This window comes from Dermacentor variabilis, chromosome 11 (genome assembly GCF_050947875.1).
Source record: "Dermacentor variabilis isolate Ectoservices chromosome 11, ASM5094787v1, whole genome shotgun sequence".
In the NCBI taxonomy this organism is placed as follows: domain Eukaryota; kingdom Metazoa; phylum Arthropoda; class Arachnida; order Ixodida; family Ixodidae; genus Dermacentor; species Dermacentor variabilis.
The window spans coordinates 56,678,231-56,704,561 of NC_134578.1; the positions used below are offsets into that span (position 1 = coordinate 56,678,231).

Genomic DNA, 26,331 nt, shown 5'->3' on the forward strand with positions numbered 1-26,331 from the left:
CCTCGGTAGCGATCTTCGTCGAATACCTCGAGCTTCTTCTTAACGGCGCGCATATCTTGTTGATAGGCGCCAGGTTGCATGCATTCAAGCTTCGCAAATTTTTCTAGCAATGTTGTTAAATCCTTTTCTCTGGCCTTTTGTTCATATCGCAGTACGCTACTTCTTTCGATTGCCTTCAATTTAATGCTTTGCTTCAGCAACTCCCATTCCTCACCAAATTTCGTAGAACTGTCTGTTCCAAAAGAATTCAGAGTAGCCACTACATTTTCGTTAAAAGTTTCATCCCGTAACAGCTCTGCATTCAATTTCCACAGTTCCCAGACGAACTTGTTTCGTTCTTTCTTCCTGCCCACCGTGCATTTTGCCAGGCAGTGGTCAGAATATGATATGGCCGTAACTGTGTAGCACTGGCATTTTTCAACTAAATCATATGAAAGATAGATACGGTCTAAGCGTGCGTGACTTGTGCCCTGAAAGTGAGTGTAGCTTACGTCTCCGTGACCGCGAAAACATTCTGCGATATCTTCTAATTCGAATTCGTGTGTGATCTGCGCCAGGATATCACTACTTTTGTCACAAACCACGCGACGCGTAGACCTATCCTCAGCTTTCAATACGCAGTTGAAGTCGCCTACACAGGCTATCATTTTTTGCACATGTAAATGATGCTTTAAACTCAAAAAGAAATTTGCCCTCTCTTGCACAGTATTAGGCGCATAAATGCAAAACACGCGCCATTGGACATTACAATAGCTGAAGTCACAAAAGACAAGTCGACCAGAAGTACAGGAGAAGTAACCATCTATAACAAGACCAGGGAGCTTCCTCACGAACAGCACACACCCTGCCGAAGTCCCTAAGGCGTGGCTCACTACCGTATAGTAGTTATACGTGAACCTTTGCACCATGCTCCCGGTCTCCTCCTCGCCGTCTACCTTGGTTTCTTGCACGGCTAAAACGTCGAGGTCGTGGTCCACTAGTAGTCTGTAAACCTGACTCTGTTTCCTTTTGGCGGCCAGACCTCGAACGTTTAGCGTGCCGAGGCTAAGCGACGGGTTGGTAGCCATTATTGGTGAAAACCGGAGGGGAGAAGGCCCGGAGCATGGTGCTCACCTTAACGTCTAGCTGACCGCTAGACGCCTCCGTGGCCATCCGGCGGCCGTCGCCCGGGTTCCTCTTTGGTCGGCTTCGGGGTAAGCCTACGGTCAGTCTCCAAGTTCGGCTTAGGCTTGAGGGTGGAGCGCCTTCCAGGTAGCGTCTTAGCGGGTGGTGCCTCGGAGTCACTGCCAGCCTTTCCGTCGAATTTCTCCTCGTGCTGCAGGGATCTCTTGACCGGTGCCGAGACGGATTCGACGCGGGCGCTAGCAGGGGTCGCGTTGTCGTCCGCCTCTGCCTGCGTTGCATCCGTAGCTGGCTGGTGGCTCTCATTTTCATGCGGGGCCGTCTTCACGCTCTCGACTGTAGCTGCTGGTTCTTTCGGGGGAGGGATATTCCTTCCTCCTTCGGCTTGCTTGGTCGTCACGCCGGTTTCTGCCGCCACTTTGCCGTTTCCAGCTCCCGTGGCCGCTTCCTCCGCCTTGGTCACGTCCATTACATGGTCTAACGTCGACGGCTTGCTCTTCGCCGAACCCGCGGCTACTGCGTATGAACGCACACAGTCCGCGTCGTTGTGTCCAAAAAGCCTGCACCGCGAGCAACGGGGAACCTTGCATTCACGACGAACGTGGCCAGAGCCTCGGCAGCGCAGGCACTGCATGGGACGTCCTGGGGCTACCACCAGCGCAAGCTCGCCGGCGACACGGATCTGGTGGGGCAGGTCGTCGACTTTCATTCCTGCCTTCAGCTGCAGCAGCACTGCTCGGGTCGTCGAGCCCTTGTCGGAAACGCCATCCACTCGCCAGCGCTCCCGGGTCACTTCCGTCACCTTGCCGAAGGAGGCCAGCGCGGTCTTGACGTCTTCGTCGTCCACCCCATGCAGAAGCCAGTGGATACGAAGCTTCACCTGTTGTTCCTTGGGGTCGATGACCAGGCAGCGACGCCCCTTCACCTGCAGCTCCTTCAGGGCCGCCAGCTTTTCGGCAGCCTCGGCTGTCTTCATCGTCACCGCCCATACATGGTTGATTTGGTATGCTCCAAGGGCGACGACGCCAGAGAGCATACCAACAGCTTGAAGCGCGTCTCGAAAATCTTCTACACGAAACGGGCGAACACGAGCGTCGCCGTGCAAAAAAACTGTGTTCAAAACAATACGTCCTGTAGGTAGGCGAGGCAAAATTATCTGGTAATCTTTATCTTCTTCCGTCGAAAGCCTGTTGCCGCGGCTAACAGCCGCATATGCCGCTCCATTGGAGCCCACGATCCCGCGATCCGTTCAGCTCGGGAGCCGGAAGCAGAATGATCCTGACGGGACACGATTGAAGAGGAAAGTGGCACATAGTGAACCGTACTTTAGCCTTGCTTATCCACAAAACAGGAAAACGAGAGAGACGTAGCGCTACCTACTTTATTTTTTTTTATCGTGGGTTGGCACTGCAAAAAGGGAACCCTTGTCAGAAGTGGGATTCCACCCACGCCCGGAAGACCGGACTGCGACCTGAACGCAACGCCTTGGACCGCTCGGCCATCCTGACGGGACACGGTTAAACAAGAAAGTGGGACAGAGTGAACCGTACTTTAGCCTTGCCTATTCACAAAACAGGAAAAAGATGCAGCGCTACCTACTTTTTTCTTTTTACGTGGGTTGGCACTGCAAAAAAGGAATGCCTGTCAGAAGTGGGATTCGAACCCACGCCCGGAAGACCGGACTGCGACCTGAACGCAGCGCCTTGGACCGCTCGGCCATCCTGACGGGACACGATTGAAGAGGAAAGTGGCACAGAGTGAACCGTACTTTAGCCTTGCGTATTCACAAAACAGGAAAAAGATGCAGCGCTACCTACTTTTTTCTTTTTACGTGGGTTGACACTGCAAAAAGGGAACGCTTGTCAGAAGTGGGATTCGAACCCACGCCCGGAAGACCGGACTGCGACCTGAACGCAGCGCCTTGGACCGCTCGGCCATCCTGACGGGACACGATTAAACAGGAAAGTGGGACAGAGTGAACCGTACTTGCGTATTCACAATACAGGAAAAAGATGCAGCGCTACCTACTTTTTTCTTTTTACCTGGGTTGGCACTGCAAAAAAGGAATGCTTGTCTGAAGTGGCATTCGAACCCACGCCAGGAAGACCGGACTGCGACCTGAACGCAGCGCCTTGGACCGCTCGGCCATCCTGACGGGACACGATTGAAGAGGAAAGTGGCACAGAGTGAACCGTACTTTAGCCTTGCGTATTCACAAAACAGGAAAACGAGAGAGATGCAGCGCTACCTACTTTTTTCTTTTTACGTGGGTTGGCACTGCAAAAAGGGAACGCTTGTCAGAAGTGGGATTCGAACCCACGCCCGGAAGACCGGACTGCGACCTGAACGCAGCGCCTTGGACCGCTCGGCCATCCTGACGGAACACGATTAAACAGGAAAGTGGGACAGAGTGAACCGTACTTGCGTATTCACAAAACAGGAAAATGATGCAGCGCTACCTACTTTTTTCTTTTTACCTGGGTTGGCACTGCAAAAAAGGAATGCTTGTCTGAAGTGGGATTCGAACCCACGCCCGGAAGACCGGACTGCGACCTGAACGCAGCGCCTTGGACCGCTCGGCCATCCTGACGGGACACGATTGAACAAGAAAGTGGGACAGAGTGAACCGTACTTTAGCCTTGCCTATTCACAAAACAGGAAAAAGATGCAGCGCTACCTACTTTTTTCTTTTTGCGTGGGTTGGCACTGCAAAAAAGGAATGCTTGTCAGAAGTGGGATTCGAACCTGCGCCAGGAAGACCGGACTGCGACTTGAACGCAGCGCCTTGGACCGCTCGGCCATCCTGACGGGACACGATTGAAGAGGAAAGTGGCACAGAGTGAACCGTACTTTAGCCTTGCGTATTCCCAAAACAGGAAAACGAGAGAGATGCAGCGCTACCTACTTGTTTCTTTTTACGTGGGTTGGCACTGCAAAAAGGGAACGCTTGTCAGAAGTGGGATTCGAACCCACACCCGTAAGACCGGACCGCGACCTGAACGCAGCGCCTTGGACCGCTCGGCCATCCTTTTTTTTTTTCTTTATTGCCAGTCCTCGACATAACACAACACAAATTCCTAAATGATATAAACAAAGACCAAAGAAGCAAAAAGGGATGAATACACAAACGGAACAAGGAACAGTAATATTTACATTCGCTGCCGTCCGCTACTGTGGCACGGCGTTGTCGGATTAAAATTCCTTTAGTGCTGTAAGGGGTTCAACCTTCGACAGCCACTCAGGAACAGGCTGTTGCATCTTGATCACTTCCACATACCGTTGCATGGATTCACAAAAGTACAGACGCGCCGGTCGGGCATCCGGGTCACAATGGTAACCCGCCATTCTTGCGCGCCATAAACTGTGGAGGCCCGTAAGCATGATCAGGTCGTACGGGAAACCTTCGTCGTCATATACTGGCAGAAACCTGATTCCGTGGGGATCTATAGGTAGCTCCTTTTTTAGAGTCCTTTGTAGCACGTCCCAGAAAAAGACCCCTTCCCAACAGTGGATGAAGACGTGATCTATGCTTTCTGTTTTTTTACATATAAGGCAGTGGGTTCCCCATGGCATGTAGAACCCACGTTGTTCAAGGAAGATTTTAACAGGTACAGTACCAGTGTGTAATTTAAAAAAGAACGATTTAGTGGCTGGTTGAACTGGCATCTTCTTCACCCTTTTCAATGCATCTAGGCCTGGGCCTCCACTGTACGGAGCTCTGTACATAGGTACCAGCAAAACACTGTCACATAAATCACGATATCCACAAATATGCACTTGAAAAACGAACACGCAAAAAGGAAACACTCTGAACTATTTCCCGAAAGAAACCACGGACTGGTCCTGGCATTATTTCCGTACCTACAACGAATTCGGGAAGTGATCTTGACAGCCTCATTTGGATCACCGTGCGCAGAAATGGGTCGTTTGTATCTCGAAAGAAGCAGAATCTATTCACCAGTTGACGCAAGAAGAGGTGCGCCAACCCCAGACCACCATCCTTCACGCGCCGGAAGAGATTATCTCGGCTACATCGCTCCCAGCTTGATGCCCACACGAATACAGCGAACACGCGGTGCAGTTTCTGCACATTAATACGAGAGCACTGTAGTACCTGCATTACGTACCAGATCTTTGTCACGAGAAACATGTTGCACGCTGTAGCTCTCGCGAATATTGATAGGTAACAGGCGTTCCATCGGTCGGCTTTTTCTTTTAGTTGTTTTGTCCGCTCCTTCCAGTACTCGCTACTGTCCTTGTAGGCATCAAGGGGTGCTCCAAGGTACTTAACTGGCGTCGTGACCCAGTTTACGTTCGAAAAGTGGTCTGGTGTAGACGCCCATCTTCCATGCCAAAACCCCAAACATTTCTGCCAGTTAACGTAGCTTTTAGTGACGTTACCAAACTTTTTGACGATATTAACAGTATTCAATACACTTTGTTTGTCCTTACAGCACACAGCCACATCGTCAGCGTATGCCAGTAGCTTCACTTCTGCTGATTGAAGACTAAACCCCTTAATACGTTCATTTTCAATGATGGCCAGACATAGCGTTTCTATGTAGACACAAAACAGGAGTGGACTGAGTGGACAACCCTGGCGAACGGAGCGCTTCACGTTAATGGGGGCCCCCAACATCTGATTAATTATAAGTCTGGTATAGCAGCTCCGGTACGCCATGGTCACCCCTTCAGTGATTATGTGGCCAAAATTAACGTGTTCAAGGATGGTAAGCAATATGTCGTGAGAAACACAATCAAACGCCTTCTCCAAGTCTAGCTGGAGGATGGCTACTGCATCGCACATGGCGTCACAACACTCCAGCACACACTTCATTTTATGGATGTTAGTGAAAATGGTTCTTCCACGAATACCACACGTCTGGTGTGGGCCGACTACTTCCTGAATAACTGACTGGACCCGTCGTGCCAACACCTTCATCAATATTTTGTAGTCACAGTTAGTAAGCGCTATGGGTCTGTAGGAGGAAAGTTGCTTGAGCTTTTCGGTCTCTTCTGTTTTCGGTATTAGTACTGTATGGGACTGGCCAAAGGATGGTGGAAGTATTTTCAGTTCATATGCTTCATTGAAAACTGCTGTTAAGATAGGAGCTAGGTGGCTTTTGAACGATTTGTACCATGCGGCACAAAGACCGTCTGGACCTGGCGACTTCCCAGGATTCAGGTCTTCGATGGCTTTCATCACTTCATGTTCTGTTAATGGTCGTTCTAAGGTTTCTTTAACCTCACTCGACAGCTGTGGGATTCGTTGCAAAAATAATTTCTTGAAATCGTGCATGTTGACAGGCCTGAATGTAAAAAGTTCTTTGTAATGCTCAAAGAAAGCACGCCCTATATTATTGTTATCCGTTAATACCACCCCTTCATATTCGATAGCCTCAATCTGCTTACGTCTCGAGTGCTTTTTTTCTAACCCCAGTGCTCTTTTCGTTGGCGTTTCCCCGCATGATAGCCTTTCTGCTCTGGCGCGCACTAGCGCACCTCGGTAGCGATCTTCGTCGAATACCTCGAGCTTCTTCTTAACGGCGCGCATATCTTGTTGATAGGCGCCAGGTTGCATGCATTCAAGCTTCGCAAATTTTTCTAGCAATGTTGTTAAATCCTTTTCTCTGGCCTTTTGTTCATATCGCAGTACGCTACTTCTTTCGATTGCCTTCAATTTAATGCTTTGCTTCAGCAACTCCCATTCCTCACCAAATTTCGTAGAACTGTCTGTTCCAAAAGAATTCAGAGTAGCCACTACATTTTCGTTAAAAGTTTCATCCCGTAACAGCTCTGCATTCAATTTCCACAGTTCCCAGACGAACTTGTTTCGTTCTTTCTTCCTGCCCACCGTGCATTTTGCCAGGCAGTGGTCAGAATATGATATGGCCGTAACTGTGTAGCACTGGCATTTTTCAACTAAATCATATGAAAGATAGATACGGTCTAAGCGTGCGTGACTTGTGCCCTGAAAGTGAGTGTAGCTTACGTCTCCGTGACCGCGAAAACATTCTGCGATATCTTCTAATTCGAATTCGTGTGTGATCTGCGCCAGGATATCACTACTTTTGTCACAAACCACGCGACGCGTAGACCTATCCTCAGCTTTCAATACGCAGTTGAAGTCGCCTACACAGGCTATCATTTTTTGCACATGTAAATGATGCTTTAAACTCAAAAAGAAATTTGCCCTCTCTTGCACAGTATTAGGCGCATAAATGCAAAACACGCGCCATTGGACATTACAATAGCTGAAGTCACAAAAGACAAGTCGACCAGAAGTACAGGAGAAGTAACCATCTATAACAAGACCAGGGAGCTTCCTCACGAACAGCACACACCCTGCCGAAGTCCCTAAGGCGTGGCTCACTACCGTATAGTAGTTATACGTGAACCTTTGCACCATGCTCCCGGTCTCCTCCTCGCCGTCTACCTTGGTTTCTTGCACGGCTAAAACGTCGAGGTCGTGGTCCACTAGTAGTCTGTAAACCTGACTCTGTTTCCTTTTGGCGGCCAGACCTCGAACGTTTAGCGTGCCGAGGCTAAGCGACGGGTTGGTAGCCATTATTGGTGAAAACCGGAGGGGAGAAGGCCCGGAGCATGGTGCTCACCTTAACGTCTAGCTGACCGCTAGACGCCTCCGTGGCCATCCGGCGGCCGTCGCCCGGGTTCCTCTTTGGTCGGCTTCGGGGTAAGCCTACGGTCAGTCTCCAAGTTCGGCTTAGGCTTGAGGGTGGAGCGCCTTCCAGGTAGCGTCTTAGCGGGTGGTGCCTCGGAGTCACCGCCAGCCTTTCCGTCGAATTTCTCCTCGTGCTGCAGGGATCTCTTGACCGGTGCCGAGACGGATTCGACGCGGGCGCTAGCAGGGGTCGCGTTGTCGTCCGCCTCTGCCTGCGTTGCATCCGTAGCTGGCTGGTGGCTCTCATTTTCATGCGGGGCCGTCTTCACGCTCTCGACTGTAGCTGCTGGTTCTTTGGGGGGAGGGATATTCCTTCCTCCTTCGGCTTGCTTGGTCGTCACGCCGGTTTCTGCCGCCACTTTGCCGTTTCCAGCTCCCGTGGCCGCTTCCTCCGCCTTGGTCACGTCCATTACATGGTCTAACGTCGACGGCTCGCTCTTCGCCGAACCCGCGGCTACTGCGTATGAACGCACACAGTCCGCGTCGTTGTGTCCAAAAAGCCTGCACCGCGAGCAACGGGGAACCTTGCATTCACGACGAACGTGGCCAGAGCCTCGGCAGCGCAGGCACTGCATGGGACGTCCTGGGGCTACCACCAGCGCAAGCTCGCCGGCGACACGGATCTGGTGGGGCAGGTCGTCGACTTTCATTCCTGCCTTCAGCTGCAGCAGCACTGCTCGGGTCGTCGAGCCCTTGTCGGAAACGCCATCCACTCGCCAGCGCTCCCGGGTCACTTCCGTCACCTTGCCGAAGGAGGCCAGCGCGGTCTTGACGTCTTCGTCGTCCACCCCATGCAGAAGCCAGTGGATACGAAGCTTCACCTGTTGTTCCTTGGGGTCGATGACCAGGCAGCGACGCCCCTTCACCTGCAGCTCCTTCAGGGCCGCCAGCTTTTCGGCAGCCTCGGTTGTCTTCATCGTCACCGCCCATACATGGTTGATTTGGTATGCTCCAAGGGCGACGACGCCAGAGAGCATACCAACAGCTTGAAGCGCGTCTCGAAAATCTTCTACACGAAACGGGCGAACACGAGCGTCGCCGTGCAAAAAAACTGTGTTCAAAACAATACGTCCTGTAGGTAGGCGAGGCAAAATTATCTGGTAATCTTTATCTTCTTCCGTCGAAAGCCTGTTGCCGCGGCTAACAGCCGCATATGCCGCTCCATTGGAGCCCACGATCCCGCGATCCGTTCAGCTCGGGAGCCGGAAGCAGAATGATCCTGACGGGACACGATTGAAGAGGAAAGTGGCACATAGTGAACCGTACTTTAGCCTTGCTTATCCACAAAACAGGAAAACGAGAGAGACGTAGCGCTACCTACTTTATTTTTTTTTTATCGTGGGTTGGCACTGCAAAAAGGGAACCCTTGTCAGAAGTGGGATTCGAACCCACGCCCGGAAGACCGGACTGCGACCTGAACGCAACGCCTTGGACCGCTCGGCCACCCTGACGGGACACGATTAAACAAGAAAGTGGGACAGAGTGAACCGTACTTTAGCCTTGCCTATTCACAAAACAGGAAAAAGATGCAGCGCTACCTACTTTTTTCTTTTTACGTGGGTTGACACTGCAAAAAGGGAACGCTTGTCAGAAGTGGGATTCGAACCCACACCCGGAAGACCGGACTGCGACCTGAACGCAGCGCCTTGGACCGCTCGGCCATCCTGACGAGACACGATTAAACAGGAAAGTGGGACAGAGTGAACCGTACTTGCGTATTCACAATACAGGAAAAAGATGCAGCGCTATACCTACTTTTTTTCTTTTTACGTGGGTTGACACTGCAAAAAGGGAACGCTTGTCAGAAGTGGGATTCGAACCCACGCCCGGAAGACCGGACTGCGACCTGAACGCAGCGCCTTGGACCGCTCGGCCATCCTGACGGGACACGATTAAACAGGAAAGTGGGACAGAGTGAACCGTACTTGCGTATTCACAATACAGGAAAAAGATGCAGCGCTACCTACTTTTTTCTTTTTACCTGGGTTGGCACTGCAAAAAAGGAATGCTTGTCTGAAGTGGCATTCGAACCCACGCCAGGAAGACCGGACTGCGACCTGAACGCAGCGCCTTGGACCGCTCGGCCATCCTGACGGGACACGATTGAAGAGGAAAGTGGCACAGAGTGAACCGTACTTTAGCATTGCGTATTCACAAAACAGGAAAACGAGAGAGATGCAGCGCTACCTACTTTTTTCTTTTTACGTGGGTTGGCACTGCAAAAAGGGAACGCTTGTCAGAAGTGGGATTCGAACCCACGCCCGGAAGACCGGACTGCGACCTGAACGCAGCGCCTTGGACCGCTCGGCCATCCTGACGGGACACGATTGAACAAGAAAGTGGGACAGAGTGAACCGTACTTTAGCCTTGCCTATTCACAAAACAAGAAAAAGATGCAGCGCTACCTACTTTTTTCTTTTTGCGTGGGTTGGCACAGCAAAAAAGGAATGCTTGTCAGAAGTGGGATTCGAACCTGCGCCAGGAAGACCGGACTGCGACCTGAACGCAGCGCCTTGGACCGCTCGGCCATCCTGACGGGACACGATTGAAGAGGAAAGTGGCACAGAGTGAACCGTACTTTAGCCTTGCGTATTCACAAAACAGGAAAACGAGAGAGATGCAGCGCTACCTACTTGTTTCTTTTTACGTGGGTTGGCACTGCAAAAAGGGAACGCTTGTCAGAAGTGGGATTCGAACCCACGCCCGTAAGACCGGACCGCGACCTGAACGCAGCGCCTTGGACCGCTCGGCCATCCTTCTTTTTTTTTTTCTTTATTGCCAGTCCTCGACATAACACAACACAAATTCCTAAATGATATAAACAAAGACCAAAGAAGCAAAAAGGGATGAATACACAAACGGAACAAGGAACAGTAATATTTACATTCGCTGCCGTCCGCTACTGTGGCACGGCGTTGTCGGATTAAAATTTTTTTAGTGCTGTAAGGGGTTCAACCCTCGACAGCCACTCAGGAACAGGCTGTTGCATCTTGATCACTTCCACATACCGTTGCATGGATTCACAAAAGTACAGACGCGCCGGTCGGGCATCCGGGTCACAATGGTAACCCGCCATTCTTGCGCGCCATAAACTGTGGAGGCCCGTAAGCATGATCAGGTCGTACGGGAAACCTTCGTCGTCATATACTGGCAGAAACCTGATTCCGTGGGGATCTATAGGTAGCTCCTTTTTTAGAGTCCTTTGTAGCACGTCCCAGAAAAAGAGCCCTTCCCAACAGTGGATGAAGACGTGATCTATGCTTTCTGTTTTTTTACATATAAGGCAGTGGGTTCCCCATGGCATGTAGAACCCACGTTGTTCAAGGAAGATTTTAACAGGTACAGTACCAGTGTGTAATTTAAAAAAGAACGATTTAGTGGCTGGTTGAACTGGCATCTTCTTCACCCTTTTCAATGCATCTAGGCCTGGGCCTCCACTGTACGGGGCTCTGTACATAGGTACCAGCAAAACACTGTCACATAAATCACGATATAACTTTTTCCGTTTTACACTCCACAAATATGCACTTGAAAAACGAACACGCAAAAAGGAAACACTCTGAACTATTTCCCGAAAGAAACCACGGACTGGTCCTGGCATTATTTCCGTACCTACAACGAATTCGGGAAGTGATCTTGACAGCCTCATTTGGATCACCGTGCGCAGAAATGGGTCGTTTGTATCTCGAAAGAAGCAGAATCTATTCACCAGTTGACGCAAGAAGAGGTGCGCCAACCCCAGACCACCATCCTTCACACGCCGGAAGAGATTATCTCGGCTACATCGCTCCCAGCTTGATGCCCACACGAATACAGCGAACACGCGGTGCAGTTTCTGCACATTAATACGAGAGCACTGTAGTACCTGCATTACGTACCAGATCTTTGTCACGAGAAACATGTTGCACGCTGTAGCTCTCGCGAATATTGATAGGTAACAGGCGTTCCATCGGTCGGCTTTTTCTTTTAGTTGTTTTGTCCGCTCCTTCCAGTACTCGCTACTGTCCTTGTAGGCATCAAGGGGTGCTCCAAGGTACTTAACTGGCGTCGTGACCCAGTTTACGTTCGAAAAGTGGTCTGGTGTAGACGCCCATCTTCCATGCCAAAACCCCAAACATTTCTGCCAGTTAACGTAGCTGTTAGTGACGTTACCAAACTTTTTGACGATATTAACAGTATTCAATACACTTTGTTTGTCCTTACAGCACACAGCCACATCGTCAGCGTATGCCAGTAGCTTCACTTCTGCTGATTGAAGACTAAACCCCTTAATACGTTCATTTTCAATGATGGCCAGACATAGCGTTTCTATGTAGACACAAAACAGGAGTGGACTGAGTGGACAACCCTGGCGAACGGAGCGCTTCACGTTAATGGGGGCCCCCAACATCTGATTAATTATAAGTCTGGTATAGCAGCTCCGGTACGCCATGGTCACCCCTTCAGTGATTATGTGGCCAAAATTAACGTGTTCAAGGATGGTAAGCAATATGTCGTGAGAAACACAATCAAACGCCTTCTCCAAGTCTAGCTGGAGGATGGCTACTGCATCGCACATGGCGTCACAACACTCCAGCACACACTTCATTTTATGGATGTTAGTGAAAATGGTTCTTCCACGAATACCACACGTCTGGTGTGGGCCGACTACTTCCTGAATAACTGACTGGACCCGTCGTGCCAACACCTTCATCAATATTTTGTAGTCACAGTTAGTAAGCGCTATGGGTCTGTAGGAGGAAAGTTGCTTGAGCTTTTCGGTCTCTTCTGTTTTCGGTATTAGTACTGTATGGGACTGGCCAAAGGATGGTGGAAGTATTTTCAGTTCATATGCTTCATTGAAAACTGCTGTTAAGATAGGAGCTAGGTGGCTTTTGAACGATTTGTACCATGCGGCACAAAGACCGTCTGGACCTGGCGACTTCCCAGGATTCAGGTCTTCGATGGCTTTCATCACTTCATGTTCTGTTAATGGTCGTTCTAAGGTTTCTTTAACCTCACTCGACAGCTGTGGGATTCGTTGCAAAAATAATTTCTTGAAATCGTGCATGTTGACAGGCCTGAATGTAAAAAGTTCTTTGTAATGCTCAAAGAAAGCACGCCCTATATTATTGTTATCCGTTAATACCACCCCTTCATATTCGATAGCCTCAATCTGCTTACGTCTCGAGTGCTTTTTTTCTAACCCCAGTGCTCTTTTCGTTGGCGTTTCCCCGCATGATAGCCTTTCTGCTCTGGCGCGCACTAGCGCACCTCGGTAGCGATCTTCGTCGAATACCTCGAGCTTCTTCTTAACGGCGCGCATATCTTGTTGATAGGCGCCAGGTTGCATGCATTCAAGCTTCGCAAATTTTTCTAGCAATGTTGTTAAATCCTTTTCTCTGGCCTTTTGTTCATATCGCAGTACGCTACTTCTTTCGATTGCCTTCAATTTAATGCTTTGCTTCAGCAACTCCCATTCCTCACCAAATTTCGTAGAACTGTCTGTTCCAAAAGAATTCAGAGTAGCCACTACATTTTCGTTAAAAGTTTCATCCCGTAACAGCTCTGCATTCAATTTCCACAGTTCCCAGACGAACTTGTTTCGTTCTTTCTTCCTGCCCACCGTGCATTTTACCAGGCAGTGGTCAGAATATGATATGGCCGTAACTGTGTAGCACTGGCATTTTTCAACTAAATCATATGAAAGATAGATACGGTCTAAGCGTGCGTGACTTGTGCCCTGAAAGTGAGTGTAGCTTACGTCTCCGTGACCGCGAAAACATTCTGCGATATCTTCTAATTCGAATTCGTGTGTGATCTGCGCCAGGATATCACTACTTTTGTCACAAACCACGCGACGCGTAGACCTATCCTCAGCTTTCAATACGCAGTTGATGTCGCCTACACAGGCTATCATTTTTTGCACATGTAAATGATGCTTTAAACTCAAAAAGAAATTTGCCCTCTCTTGCACAGTATTAGGCGCATAAATGCAAAACACGCGCCATTGGACATTACAATAGCTGAAGTCACAAAAGACAAGTCGACCAGAAGTACAGGAGAAGTAACCATCCATGACAAGACCAGGGAGCTTCCTCACGAACAGCACACACCCTGCCGAAGTCCCTAAGGCGTGGCTCACTACCGTATAGTAGTTATACGTGAACCTTTGCACCATGCTCCCGGTCTCCTCCTCGCCGTCTACCTTGGTTTCTTGCACTGCTAAAACGTCGAGGTCGTGGTCCACTAGTAGTCTGTAAACCTGACTCTGTTTCCTTTTGGCGGCCAGACCTCGAACGTTTAGCGTGCCGAGGCTAAGCGACGGGTTGGTAGCCATTATTGGTGAAAACCGGAAGGGGAGAAGGCCCGGAGCATGGTGCTCACCTTAACGTCTAGCTGACCGCTAGACGCCTCCGTGGCCATCCGGCGGCCGTCGCCCGGGTTCCTCTTTGGTCGGCTTCGGGGTAAGCCTACGGTCAGTCTCCAGGTTCGGCTTAGGCTTGAGGGTGGAGCGCCTTCCAGGAAGCGTCTTAGCGGGTGGTGCCTCGGAGTCACCGCCGGCCTTTCCGTCGACTTTCTCCTCGTGCTGCAGGGATCGCTTGACCGGTGCCGAGACGGATTCGACGCGGGCGCTAGCAGGGGTCGCGTTGTCGTCCGCCTCTGCCTGCGTTGCATCCGTAGCTGGCTGGTGGCTCTCGTTTTCTTGCGGGGCCGTCTTCACGCTCTCGACTGTAGCTGCTGGTTCTTTGGGGGGAGGGATATTCCTTCCTCCTTCGGCTTCCTTGGTCGTCGCGCCGGTTTCTGCCGCCACTTTGCCGTTTCCAGCTCCCGTGGCCGCTTCCTCCGCCTCGGTCACGTCCATTACATGGTCGAACGTCGACGGCTCGCTCTCCGCCGAACCCGCGGCTACTGCGTATGAACGCACACAGTCCGCGTCGTTGTGTCCAAAACGCCTGCACCGCGAGCAACGGGGAACCTTGCATTCACGACGAACGTGGCCAGAGCCCCGGCAGCGCAGGCACTGCATGGGACGTCCTGGGGCTACGACAAGCGCAAGCTCGCCGGCGACGCGGATCTGGTGGGGCAGGTCGTCGACTTTCATTCCTGCCTTCAGCTGCAGCAGCACTGCTCGGGTCGTCGAGCCCTTGTCGCAAACGCCATCCACTCGCCAGCGCTCCCGGGTCACTTCCGTCACCTTGCCGAAGGAGGCCAGCGCGGTCTTGACGGCTTCGTCGTCCACCCCATGCAGAAGCCAGTGGATACGAAGCTTCACCTGTTGTTCCTTGGGGTCGATGACCAGGCAGCGACGCCCCTTCACCTGCAGCTCCTTTAGGGCCGCCACCTTTTCGGCAGCCTCGGCTGTCTTCATCGTCACCGCCCATACATGGTTTATTTGGTATGCTCCAAGGGCGACGACGCCAGAGAGCATACCAACAGCTTGAAGCGCGTCTCGAAAATCTTCTACACGAAACGGGCGAACACGAGCGTCGCCATGCAAAAAAACTGTGTTCAAAACAATACGTCCTTTAGGTAGGCGAGGCAAAATTATTTGGTAATCTTTATCTTCTTCCGTCGAAAGCCTGTTGCCGCGGCTAACAGCCGCATATGCCGCTCCATTGGAGCCCATGATCCCGCGATCCGTTCAGCTCGGGAGCCGGAAGCAGAATGCCCTGCTCGGCCATCCTGACGGGACACGATTAAACAGGAAAGTGGGACAGAGTGAACCGTACTTGCGTATTCTCAAAACAGGAAAATGATGCAGCGCTACCTACTTTTTTCTTTTTACGTGGGTTGGCAGTGCAAAAAGGGAACGCTTGTCAGAAGTGGGATTCGAACCCACGCCCGGAAGACCGGACTGCGACCTGAACGCAGCGCCTTGGACCGCTCGGCCATCCTGACGGGACACGATTGAAGAGGAAAGTGGCACAGAGTGAACCGTACTTTAGCCTTGCTTATCCACAAAACAGGAAAACGAGAGAGATGTAGCGCTACCTACTTTATTCTTTTTACGTGGGTTGGCACTGCAAAAAGGGAACCCTTGTCAGAAGTGGGATTCGAACCCACGCCCGGAAGACCGGACTGCGACCTGAACGCAGCGCCTTGGACCGCTCGGCCATCCTGACGGGACACGATTAAAGAAGAAAGTGGGACAGAGTGAACCGTACTTTAGCCTTGCCTATTCACAAAACAGGAAAAAGATGCAGCGCTACCTACTTTTTTCTTTTTACGTGGGTTGGCACTGCAAAAAAGGAATGCCTGTCAGAAGTGGGATTCGAACCCACGCCCGGAAGACCAGACTGCGACCTGAACGCAGCGCCTTGGACCGCTCGGCCATCCTGACGGGACACGATTGAAGGGGAAAGTGGCACAGAGTGAACCGTACTTTAGCCTTGCGTATTCACAAAACAGGAAAGAGATGCAGCGCTACCTACTTTTTTCTTTTTACGTGGGTTGACACTGCAAAAAGGGAACGCTTGTCAGAAGTGGGATTCGAACCCACGCCCGGAAGACCGGACTGCGACCTGAACGCAGCGCCTTGGACCGCTCGGCTATCCTGACGGGACACGATTAAACAGGAAAGTGGGACAGAGTGAACCGTACTTGCGTATTCACAATACAGGAAAAAAGATGCCGCGCTACCTACTTTTTTCTTTTTACCTGGGTTGGCACTGCAAAAAAGGAATGCTTGTCAGAAGTGGGATTCGAACCCACGCCCGGAAGACCGGACTGCGACCTGAACGCAGCGCCTTGGACCGCTCGGCCATCCTGACGGGACACTTTTTTTTTCTTTATTGCCAGTACTCGACATAACACAACACAAATTCCTAAATGATATAAACAAAGACCAAAGAAGCAAAAAGGGATGAATACACAAACGGAACAAGGAACAGTAATATTTACATTCGCTGCCGTCCGCTACTGTGGCACGACGTTGTCGGATTAAAATTCCTTTAGTGCTGTAAGGGGTTCAACCCTCGACAGCCACTCAGGAACAGGCTGTTGCATCTTCATCACTTCCACATACCGTTGCATGGATTCACAAAAGTACAGACGCGCCGGTCGGGCATCCGGGTCACAATGGTAACCCGCCATTCTTGCGCGCCATAAACAGTGGAGGCCCGTAAGCATGATCAGGTCGTACGGGAAACCTTCGTCGTCATATACTGGCAGAAACCTGATTCCGTGGGGATCTATAGGTAGCTCCTTTTTAGAGTCCTTTGTAACACGTCCCAGAAAAAGACCCCTTCCCAACAGTGGATGAAGACATGATCTATGCTTTCTGTTTTTTTACATATAAGGCAGTGGGTTCCCCATGGCATGTAGAACCCACGTTGTTCAAGAAAGAATTTAACAGGTAGAGTACCGGTGTGTAATTTAAAGAAGAACGATTTAGTGGCTGGTTGAACTGGCATCTTCTTCACCCTTTTCAATACATCTAGGCCTGGGCCTCCACTGTACGGGGCTCTGTACATAGGTACCAGCAAAACACTGTCACATAAATCACGATATAACTTTTTCCGTTTTACACTCCACAAATGTGCACTTGAAAAACGAACACGCAAAAAGGAAACACTCTGAACTATTTCCCGAAAGAAACCACGGACTGGTCCTGGCATTATTTCCGTACCTACAACGAATTCGGGAAGTGATCTTGACAGCCTCATTTGGATCACCGTGCGCAGAAATGGGTCGTTTGTATCTCGAAAGAAGGAGAATCTATTCACCAGTTGACGCAGGAAGAGGTGCGCCAACCCCAGACCACCATCCTTCACGCGCCGGAAGAGATTATCTCGGCTACATCGCTCCCAGCTTGATGCCCACACGAATACAGCGAACACGCGGTGCAGTTTCTGCACATTAATACGAGAGCACTGTAGTACCTGCATTACGTACCAGATCTTTGTCACGAGAAACATGTTGCACGCTGTAGCTCTCGCGAATATTGACAAGTAACAGGCGTTCCATCGGTCGGCTTTTTCTTTTAGTTGTTTTGTCCGCTCCTTCCAGTACTCGCTACTGTCCTTGTAGGCATCAAGGGGTGCTCCAAGGTACTTCACTGGCGTCGTGACCCAGTTTACGTTCGAAAAGTGGTCTGGTGTAGACGCCCATCTTCCATGCCAAAACCCCAAACATTTCTGCCAGTTAACGTAGCTGTTAGTGACGTTACCAAACTTTTTGACGATATTCACAGTATTCAATACACTTTGTTTGTCCTTACAGCACACAGCCACATCGTCAGCGTATGCCAGTAGCTTCACTTCTGCTGATTGAAGACTAAACCCCTTAATACATTCATTTTCAATGATGGCCAGACATAGCGTTTCTATGTAGACACAAAACAGGAGTGGACTGAGTGGACAACCCTGGCGAACGGAGCGCTTCACGTTAATGGGGGCCCCCAACATCTGATTAACTATAAGTCTGGTATAGCAGCTCCGGTACGCCATGGTCACCCCTTCAGTGATTATGTGGCCAAAATTAACGTGTTCAAGGATGGTAAGCAATATGTCGTGAGAAACACAATCAAACGCCTTCTCCAAGTCTAGCTGGAGGATGGCTACTGCATCGCACATGGCGTCACAACACTCCAGCACACACTTCATTTTATGGATGTTAGTGAAAATGGTTCTTCCACGAATACCACACGTCTGGTGTGGGCCGACTACTTCCTGAACAACTGACTGGACCCGTCGTGCCAACACCTTCATCAATATTTTGTAGTCGCAGTTAGTAAGCGCTATGGGTCTGTAGGAGGAAAGTTGCTTGAGCTTTTCGGTCTCTTCTGTTTTCGGTATTAGTACTGTATGGGACTGGCCAAAGGATGGTGGAAGTATTTTCAGTTCATATGCTTCCTGGAAAACTGCTGTTAAGATAGGAGCTAGGTGGCTTTTGAACGATTTGTACCATGCGGCACAAAGACCGTCTGGACCTGGCGACTTCCCAGGATTCAGGTCTTCGATGGCTTTCATCACTTCATGTTCTGTTAATGGTCGTTCTAAGGTTTCTTTAACCTCACTCGACAGCTGTGGGATTCGTTGCAAAAATAATTTCTTGAAATCGTGCATGTTGACAGGCCTGAATGTAAAAAGTTCTTTGTAATGCTCAAAGAAAGCACGCCCTATATTATTGTTATCCGTTAATACCACCCCTTCATATTCGATACCCTCAATCTGCTTACGTCTCGACTGCTTTTTTTCTAACCCCAGTGCTCTTTTCGTTGGCGTTTCCCCGCATGATAGCCTTTCTGCTCTGGCGCGCACTAGCGCACCTCGGAAGCGATCTTCGTCGAATACCTCGAGCTTCTTCTTAACGGCGCGCATATCTTGTTGATAGGCGCCAGGTTGCATGCATTCAAGCTTCGCAAATTTTTCTAGCAATGTTGTTAAATCCTTTTCTCTGGCCTTTTGTTCATATCGCAGTACGCTACTTCTTTCGATTGCCTTCAATTTAATGCTTTGCTTCAGCAACTCCCATTCCTCACCAAATTTCGTAGAACTGTCTGTTCCAAAAGAATTCAGAGTAGCCACTACATTTTCGTTAAAAGTTTCATCCCGTAACAGCTCTGCATTCAATTTCCACAGTTCCCAGACGAACTTGTTTCGTTCTTTCTTCCTGCCCACCGTGCATTTTACCAGGCAGTGGTCAGAATATGATATGGCCGTAACTGTGTAGCACTGGCATTTTTCAACTAAATCATATGAAAGATAGATACGGTCTAAGCGTGCGTGACTTGTGCCCTGAAAGTGAGTGTAGCTTACGTCTCCGTGACCGCGAAAACATTCTGCGATATCTTCTAATTCGAATTCGTGTGTGATCTGCGCCAGGATATCACTACTTTTGTCACAAACCACGCGACGCGTAGACCTATCCTCAGCTTTCAATACGCAGTTGAAGTCGCCTACACAGGCTATCATTTTTTGCACATGTAAATGATGCTTTAAACTCAAAAAGAAATTTGCCCTCTCTTGCACAGTATTAGGCGCATAAATGCAAAACACGCGCCATTGGACATTACAATAGCTGAAGTCACAAAAGACAAGTCGACCAGAAGTACAGGAGAAGTAACCATCCATAACAAGACCAGGGAGCTTCCTCACGAACAGCACACACCCTGCCGAAGTCCCTAAGGCGTGGCTCACTACCGTATAGTAGTTATACGTGAACCTTTGCACCATGCTCCCGGTCTCCTCCTTGCCGTCTACCTTGGTTTCTTGCACGGCTAAAACGTCGAGGTCGTGGTCCACTAGTAGTCTGTAAACCTGACTCTGTTTCCTTTTGGCGGCCAGACCTCGAACGTTTAGCGTGCCGAGGCTAAGCGACGGGTTGGTAGCCATTATTGGTGAAAACCGGAGGGGAGAAGGCCCGGAGCATGGTGCTCACCTTAACGTCTAGCTGACCGCTAGACGCCTCCGTGGCCATCCGGCGGCCGTCGCCCGGGTTCCTCTTTGGTCGGCTTCGGGGTAAGCCTACGGTCAGTCTCCAAGTTCGGCTTAGGCTTGAGGGTGGAGCGCCTTCCAGGTAGCGTCTTAGCGGGTGGTGCCTCGGAGTCACCGCCAGCCTTTCCGTCGACTTTCTCCTCGTGCTGCAGGGATCTCTTGACCGGTGCCGAGACGGATTCGACGCGGGCGCTAGCAGGGGTCGCGTTGTCGTCCGCCTCTGCCTGCGTTGCATCCGTAGCTGGCTGGTGGCTCTCATTTTCATGCGGGGCCGTCTTCACGCTCTCGACTGTAGCTGCTGGTTCTTTGGGGGGAGGGATATTCCTTCCTCCTTCGGCTTGCTTGGTCGTCACGCCGGTTTCTGCCGCCACTTTGCCGTTTCCAGCTCCCGTGGCCGCTTCCTCCGCCTCGGTCACGTCCATTACATGGTCTAACGTCGACGGCTCGCTCTTCGCCGAACCCGCGGCTACTGCGTATGAACGCACACAGTCCGCGTCGTTGTGTCCAAAAAGCCTGCACCGCGAGCAACGGGGAACCTTGCATTCACGACGAACGTGGCCAGAGCCTCGGCAGCGCAGGCACTGCATGGGACGTCCTGGGGCTACCACCAGCGCAAGCTCGCCGGCGACGCGGATCTGGTGGGGCAGGTCGTCGACTTTCATTCCTGCCTTCAGCTGCAGCAGCACTGCTCGGGTCGTCGAGCCCTTGTCGGAAACGCCATCCACTCGCCAGCGCTCCCGGGTCACTTCCGTCACCTTGCCGAAGGAGGCCAGCGCGGTCTTGACGTCTTCGTCGTCCACCCCATGCAGAAGCCAGTGGATACGAAGCTTCACCTGTTGTTCCTTGGGGTCGATGACCAGGCAGCGACGCCCCTTCACCTGCAGCTCCTTCAGGGCCGCCAGCTTTTCGGCAGCCTCGGCTGTCTTCATCGTCACCGCCCATACATGGTTGATTTGGTATGCTCCAAGGGCGACGACGCCAGAGAGCATACCAACAGCTTGAAGCGCGTCTCGAAAATCTTCTACACGAAACGGGCGAAGACGAGCGTCGCCGTGCAAAAAAACTGTGTTCAAAACAATACGTCCTGTAGGTAGGCGAGGCAAAATTATCTGGTAATCTTTATCTTCTTCCGTCGAAAGCCTGTTGCCGCGGCTAACAGCCGCATATGCCGCTCCATTGGAGCCCAGGATCCCGCGATCCGTTCAGCTCGGGAGCCGGAAGCAGAATGATCCTGACGGGACACGATTGAAGAGGAAAGTGGCGCATAGTGAACCGTACTTTAGCCTTGCTTATCCACAAAACAGGAAAACGAGAGAGACGTAGCGCTACCTACTTTATTTTTTTTTTATCGTGGGTTGGCACTGCAAAAAGGGAACCCTTGTCAGAAGTGGGATTCGAACCCACGCCCGGAAGACCGGACTGCGACCTGAACGCAACGCCTTGGACCGCTCGGCCATCCTGACGGGACACGATTAAACAAGAAAGTGGGACGGAGTGAACCGTACTTTAGCCTTGCCTATTCACAAAACAGGAAAAAGATGCAGCGCTACCTACTTTTTTCTTTTTACGTGGGTTGGCACTGCAAAAAAGGAATGCCTGTCAGAAGTGGGATTCGAACCCACGCCCGGAAGACCGGACTGCGACCTGAACGCAGCGCCTTGGACCGCTCGGCCATCCTGACGGGACACGATTGAAGAGGAAAGTGGCACAGAGTGAACCGTACTTTAGCCTTGAGTATTCACAAAACAGGAAAAAGATGCAGCGCTACCTACTTTTTTCTTTTTACGTGGGTTGACACTGCAAAAAGGGAACGCTTGTCAGAAGTGGGATTCGAACCCACACCCGGAAGACCGGACTGCGACCTGAACGCAGCGCCTTGGACCGCTCGGCCATCCTGACGAGACACGATTAAACAGGAAAGTGGGACAGAGTGAACCGTACTTGCGTATTCACAATACAGGAAAAAGATGCAGCGCTACCTACTTTTTTCTTTTTACGTGGGTTGACACTGCAAAAAGGGAACGCTTGTCAGAAGTGGGATTCGAACCCACGCCCGGAAGACCGGACTGCGACCTGAACGCAGCGCCTTGGACCGCTCGGCCATCCTGACGGGACACGATTAAACAGGAAAGTGGGACAGAGTGAACCGTACTTGCGTATTCACAATACAGAAAAAAGATGCAGCGCTACCTACTTTTTTCTTTTTACCTGGGTTGGCACTGCAAAAAAGGAATGCTTGTCTGAAGTGGCATTCGAACCCACGCCAGGAAGACCGGACTGCGATCTGACCGCAGCGCCTTGGACCGCTCGGCCATCCTGACGGGACACGATTGAAGAGGAAAGTGGCACAGAGTGAACCGTACTTTAGCCTTGCGTATTCACAAAACAGGAAAACGAGAGAGATGCAGCGCTACCTACTTTTTTCTTTTTACGTGGGTTGGCACTGCAAAAAGGGAACGCTTGTCAGAAGTGGGATTCGAACCCACGCCCGGAAGACCGGACTGCGACCTGAACGCAGCGCCTTGGACCGCTCGGCGATCCTGACGGGGCACGATTAAACAGGAAAGTGGGACAGAGTGAACCGTACTTGCGTATTCACAAAACAGGAAAATGATGCAGCGCTACCTACTTTTTTCTTTTTACCTGGGTTGGCACTGCAAAAAAGGAATGCTTGTCAGAAGTGGGATTCGAGCGCACGCCCGGAAGACCGGACTGCGACCTGAACGCAGCGCCTTGGACCGCTCGGCCATCCTGACGGGACACGATTAAAGAAGAAAGTGGGACAGAGTGAACCGTACTTTAGCCTTGCCTATTCACAAAACAGGAAAAAGATGCAGCGCTACCTACTTTTTTCTTTTTACGTGGGTTGGCACTGCAAAAAAGGAATGCCTGTCAGAAGTGGGATTCGAACCCACGCCCGGAAGACCAGACTGCGACCTGAACGCAGCGCCTTGGACCGCTCGGCCATCCTGACGGGACACGATTGAAGGGGAAAGTGGCACAGAGTGAACCGTACTTTAGCCTTGCGTATTCACAAAACAGGAAAGAGATGCAGCGCTACCTACTTTTTTCTTTTTACGTGGGTTGACACTGCAAAAAGGGAACGCTTGTCAGAAGTGGGATTCGAACCCACGCCCGGAAGACCGGACTGCGACCTGAACGCAGCGCCTTGGACCGCTCGGCTATCCTGACGGGACACGATTAAACAGGAAAGTGGGACAGAGTGAACCGTACTTGCGTATTCACAATACAGGAAAAAAGATGCCGCGCTACCTACTTTTTTCTTTTTACCTGGGTTGGCACTGCAAAAAAGGAATGCTTGTCAGAAGTGGGATTCGAACCCACGCCCGGAAGACCGGACTGCGACCTGAACGCAGCGCCTTGGACCGCTCGGCCATCCTGACGGGACACTTTTTTTTTTCTTTATTGCCAGTACTCGACATAACACAACACAAATTCCTAAATGATATAAACAAAGACCAAAGAAGCAAAAAGGGATGAATACACAAACGGAACAAGGAACAGTAATATTTACATTCGCTGCCGTCCGCTACTGTGGCACGACGTTGTCGGATTAAAATTCCTTTAGTGCTGTAAGGGGTTCAACCCTCGACAGCCACTCAGGAACAGGCTGTTGCATCTTCATCACTTCCACATACCGTTGCATGGATTCACAAAAGTACAGACGCGCCGGTCGGGCATCCGGGTCACAATGGTAACCCGCCATTCTTGCGCGCCATAAACAGTGGAGGCCCGTAAGCATGATCAGGTCGTACGGGAAACCTTCGTCGTCATATACTGGCAGAAACCTGATTCCGTGGGGATCTATAGGTAGCTCCTTTTTAGAGTCCTTTGTAACACGTCCCAGAAAAAGACCCCTTCCCAACAGTGGATGAAGACATGATCTATGCTTTCTGTTTTTTTACATATAAGGCAGTGGGTTCCCCATGGCATGTAGAACCCACGTTGTTCAAGAAAGAATTTAACAGGTAGAGTACCGGTGTGTAATTTAAAGAAGAACGATTTAGTGGCTGGTTGAACTGGCATCTTCTTCACCCTTTTCAATACATCTAGGCCTGGGCCTCCACTGTACGGGGCTCTGTACATAGGTACCAGCAAAACACTGTCACATAAATCACGATATAACTTTTTCCGTTTTACACTCCACAAATGTGCACTTGAAAAACGAACACGCAAAAAGGAAACACTCTGAACTATTTCCCGAAAGAAACCACGGACTGGTCCTGGCATTATTTCCGTACCTACAACGAATTCGGGAAGTGATCTTGACAGCCTCATTTGGATCACCGTGCGCAGAAATGGGTCGTTTGTATCTCGAAAGAAGGAGAATCTATTCACCAGTTGACGCAGGAAGAGGTGCGCCAACCCCAGACCACCATCCTTCACGCGCCGGAAGAGATTATCTCGGCTACATCGCTCCCAGCTTGATGCCCACACGAATACAGCGAACACGCGGTGCAGTTTCTGCACATTAATACGAGAGCACTGTAGTACCTGCATTACGTACCAGATCTTTGTCACGAGAAACATGTTGCACGCTGTAGCTCTCGCGAATATTGACAAGTAACAGGCGTTCCATCGGTCGGCTTTTTCTTTTAGTTGTTTTGTCCGCTCCTTCCAGTACTCGCTACTGTCCTTGTAGGCATCAAGGGGTGCTCCAAGGTACTTCACTGGCGTCGTGACCCAGTTTACGTTCGAAAAGTGGTCTGGTGTAGACGCCCATCTTCCATGCCAAAACCCCAAACATTTCTGCCAGTTAACGTAGCTGTTAGTGACGTTACCAAACTTTTTGACGATATTCACAGTATTCAATACACTTTGTTTGTCCTTACAGCACACAGCCACATCGTCAGCGTATGCCAGTAGCTTCACTTCTGCTGATTGAAGACTAAACCCCTTAATACATTCATTTTCAATGATGGCCAGACATAGCGTTTCTATGTAGACACAAAACAGGAGTGGACTGAGTGGACAACCCTGGCGAACGGAGCGCTTCACGTTAATGGGGGCCCCCAACATCTGATTAACTATAAGTCTGGTATAGCAGCTCCGGTACGCCATGGTCACCCCTTCAGTGATTATGTGGCCAAAATTAACGTGTTCAAGGATGGTAAGCAATATGTCGTGAGAAACACAATCAAACGCCTTCTCCAAGTCTAGCTGGAGGATGGCTACTGCATCGCACATGGCGTCACAACACTCCAGCACACACTTCATTTTATGGATGTTAGTGAAAATGGTTCTTCCACGAATACCACACGTCTGGTGTGGGCCGACTACTTCCTGAACAACTGACTGGACCCGTCGTGCCAACACCTTCATCAATATTTTGTAGTCGCAGTTAGTAAGCGCTATGGGTCTGTAGGAGGAAAGTTGCTTGAGCTTTTCGGTCTCTTCTGTTTTCGGTATTAGTACTGTATGGGACTGGCCAAAGGATGGTGGAAGTATTTTCAGTTCATATGCTTCCTGGAAAACTGCTGTTAAGATAGGAGCTAGGTGGCTTTTGAACGATTTGTACCATGCGGCACAAAGACCGTCTGGACCTGGCGACTTCCCAGGATTCAGGTCTTCGATGGCTTTCATCACTTCATGTTCTGTTAATGGTCGTTCTAAGGTTTCTTTAACCTCACTCGACAGCTGTGGGATTCGTTGCAAAAATAATTTCTTGAAATCGTGCATGTTGACAGGCCTGAATGTAAAAAGTTCTTTGTAATGCTCAAAGAAAGCACGCCCTATATTATTGTTATCCGTTAATACCACCCCTTCATATTCGATAGCCTCAATCTGCTTACGTCTCGACTGCTTTTTTTCTAACCCCAGTGCTCTTTTCGTTGGCGTTTCCCCGCATGATAGCCTTTCTGCTCTGGCGCGCACTAGCGCACCTCGGAAGCGATCTTCGTCGAATACCTCGAGCTTCTTCTTAACGGCGCGCATATCTTGTTGATAGGCGCCAGGTTGCATGCATTCAAGCTTCGCAAATTTTTCTAGCAATGTTGTTAAATCCTTTTCTCTGGCCTTTTGTTCATATCGCAGTACGCTACTTCTTTCGATTGCCTTCAATTTAATGCTTTGCTTCAGCAACTCCCA

At 50.4% G+C, this 26,331-nt stretch overlaps 22 non-coding genes across 22 annotated transcripts; all 22 read right to left on the reverse strand.

Annotated features, from left to right (window-relative positions):
- Positions 1-2,764: 2,764 nt before the first annotated feature.
- TRNAL-CAG (transfer RNA leucine (anticodon CAG)) lies at positions 2,765-2,848 on the reverse strand. Its single transcript has one exon. It is a non-coding gene; the product is annotated as a tRNA-Leu (tRNA).
- Positions 2,849-2,982: 134 nt separating this feature from the next.
- TRNAL-CAG (transfer RNA leucine (anticodon CAG)) lies at positions 2,983-3,066 on the reverse strand. Its single transcript has one exon. It is a non-coding gene; the product is annotated as a tRNA-Leu (tRNA).
- Positions 3,067-3,417: 351 nt separating this feature from the next.
- TRNAL-CAG (transfer RNA leucine (anticodon CAG)) lies at positions 3,418-3,501 on the reverse strand. Its single transcript has one exon. It is a non-coding gene; the product is annotated as a tRNA-Leu (tRNA).
- Positions 3,502-3,628: 127 nt separating this feature from the next.
- Positions 3,629-3,712, reverse strand: TRNAL-CAG (transfer RNA leucine (anticodon CAG)). Its single transcript has one exon. It is a non-coding gene; the product is annotated as a tRNA-Leu (tRNA).
- Positions 3,713-9,171: 5,459 nt separating this feature from the next.
- On the reverse strand, positions 9,172-9,255 carry TRNAL-CAG (transfer RNA leucine (anticodon CAG)). Its single transcript has one exon. It is a non-coding gene; the product is annotated as a tRNA-Leu (tRNA).
- Positions 9,256-9,389: 134 nt separating this feature from the next.
- TRNAL-CAG (transfer RNA leucine (anticodon CAG)) lies at positions 9,390-9,473 on the reverse strand. The gene has a single exon. It is a non-coding gene; the product is annotated as a tRNA-Leu (tRNA).
- Positions 9,474-9,603: 130 nt separating this feature from the next.
- TRNAL-CAG (transfer RNA leucine (anticodon CAG)) lies at positions 9,604-9,687 on the reverse strand. The gene has a single exon. It is a non-coding gene; the product is annotated as a tRNA-Leu (tRNA).
- Positions 9,688-10,038: 351 nt separating this feature from the next.
- On the reverse strand, positions 10,039-10,122 carry TRNAL-CAG (transfer RNA leucine (anticodon CAG)). Its single transcript has one exon. It is a non-coding gene; the product is annotated as a tRNA-Leu (tRNA).
- Positions 10,123-15,601: 5,479 nt separating this feature from the next.
- On the reverse strand, positions 15,602-15,685 carry TRNAL-CAG (transfer RNA leucine (anticodon CAG)). Its single transcript has one exon. It is a non-coding gene; the product is annotated as a tRNA-Leu (tRNA).
- A 140-nt stretch (positions 15,686-15,825) lies between these two features.
- Positions 15,826-15,909, reverse strand: TRNAL-CAG (transfer RNA leucine (anticodon CAG)). The gene has a single exon. It is a non-coding gene; the product is annotated as a tRNA-Leu (tRNA).
- Positions 15,910-16,043: 134 nt separating this feature from the next.
- Positions 16,044-16,127, reverse strand: TRNAL-CAG (transfer RNA leucine (anticodon CAG)). Its single transcript has one exon. It is a non-coding gene; the product is annotated as a tRNA-Leu (tRNA).
- Positions 16,128-16,261: 134 nt separating this feature from the next.
- Positions 16,262-16,345, reverse strand: TRNAL-CAG (transfer RNA leucine (anticodon CAG)). Its single transcript has one exon. It is a non-coding gene; the product is annotated as a tRNA-Leu (tRNA).
- Positions 16,346-16,473: 128 nt separating this feature from the next.
- Positions 16,474-16,557, reverse strand: TRNAL-CAG (transfer RNA leucine (anticodon CAG)). The gene has a single exon. It is a non-coding gene; the product is annotated as a tRNA-Leu (tRNA).
- A 5,045-nt stretch (positions 16,558-21,602) lies between these two features.
- TRNAL-CAG (transfer RNA leucine (anticodon CAG)) lies at positions 21,603-21,686 on the reverse strand. Its single transcript has one exon. It is a non-coding gene; the product is annotated as a tRNA-Leu (tRNA).
- A 134-nt stretch (positions 21,687-21,820) lies between these two features.
- On the reverse strand, positions 21,821-21,904 carry TRNAL-CAG (transfer RNA leucine (anticodon CAG)). The gene has a single exon. It is a non-coding gene; the product is annotated as a tRNA-Leu (tRNA).
- Positions 21,905-22,038: 134 nt separating this feature from the next.
- TRNAL-CAG (transfer RNA leucine (anticodon CAG)) lies at positions 22,039-22,122 on the reverse strand. The gene has a single exon. It is a non-coding gene; the product is annotated as a tRNA-Leu (tRNA).
- A 127-nt stretch (positions 22,123-22,249) lies between these two features.
- On the reverse strand, positions 22,250-22,333 carry TRNAL-CAG (transfer RNA leucine (anticodon CAG)). The gene has a single exon. It is a non-coding gene; the product is annotated as a tRNA-Leu (tRNA).
- Positions 22,334-22,684: 351 nt separating this feature from the next.
- On the reverse strand, positions 22,685-22,768 carry TRNAL-CAG (transfer RNA leucine (anticodon CAG)). Its single transcript has one exon. It is a non-coding gene; the product is annotated as a tRNA-Leu (tRNA).
- A 127-nt stretch (positions 22,769-22,895) lies between these two features.
- Positions 22,896-22,979, reverse strand: TRNAL-CAG (transfer RNA leucine (anticodon CAG)). Its single transcript has one exon. It is a non-coding gene; the product is annotated as a tRNA-Leu (tRNA).
- Positions 22,980-23,113: 134 nt separating this feature from the next.
- TRNAL-CAG (transfer RNA leucine (anticodon CAG)) lies at positions 23,114-23,197 on the reverse strand. Its single transcript has one exon. It is a non-coding gene; the product is annotated as a tRNA-Leu (tRNA).
- Positions 23,198-23,331: 134 nt separating this feature from the next.
- Positions 23,332-23,415, reverse strand: TRNAL-CAG (transfer RNA leucine (anticodon CAG)). Its single transcript has one exon. It is a non-coding gene; the product is annotated as a tRNA-Leu (tRNA).
- Positions 23,416-23,543: 128 nt separating this feature from the next.
- TRNAL-CAG (transfer RNA leucine (anticodon CAG)) lies at positions 23,544-23,627 on the reverse strand. The gene has a single exon. It is a non-coding gene; the product is annotated as a tRNA-Leu (tRNA).
- Positions 23,628-26,331: the final 2,704 nt, after the last annotated feature.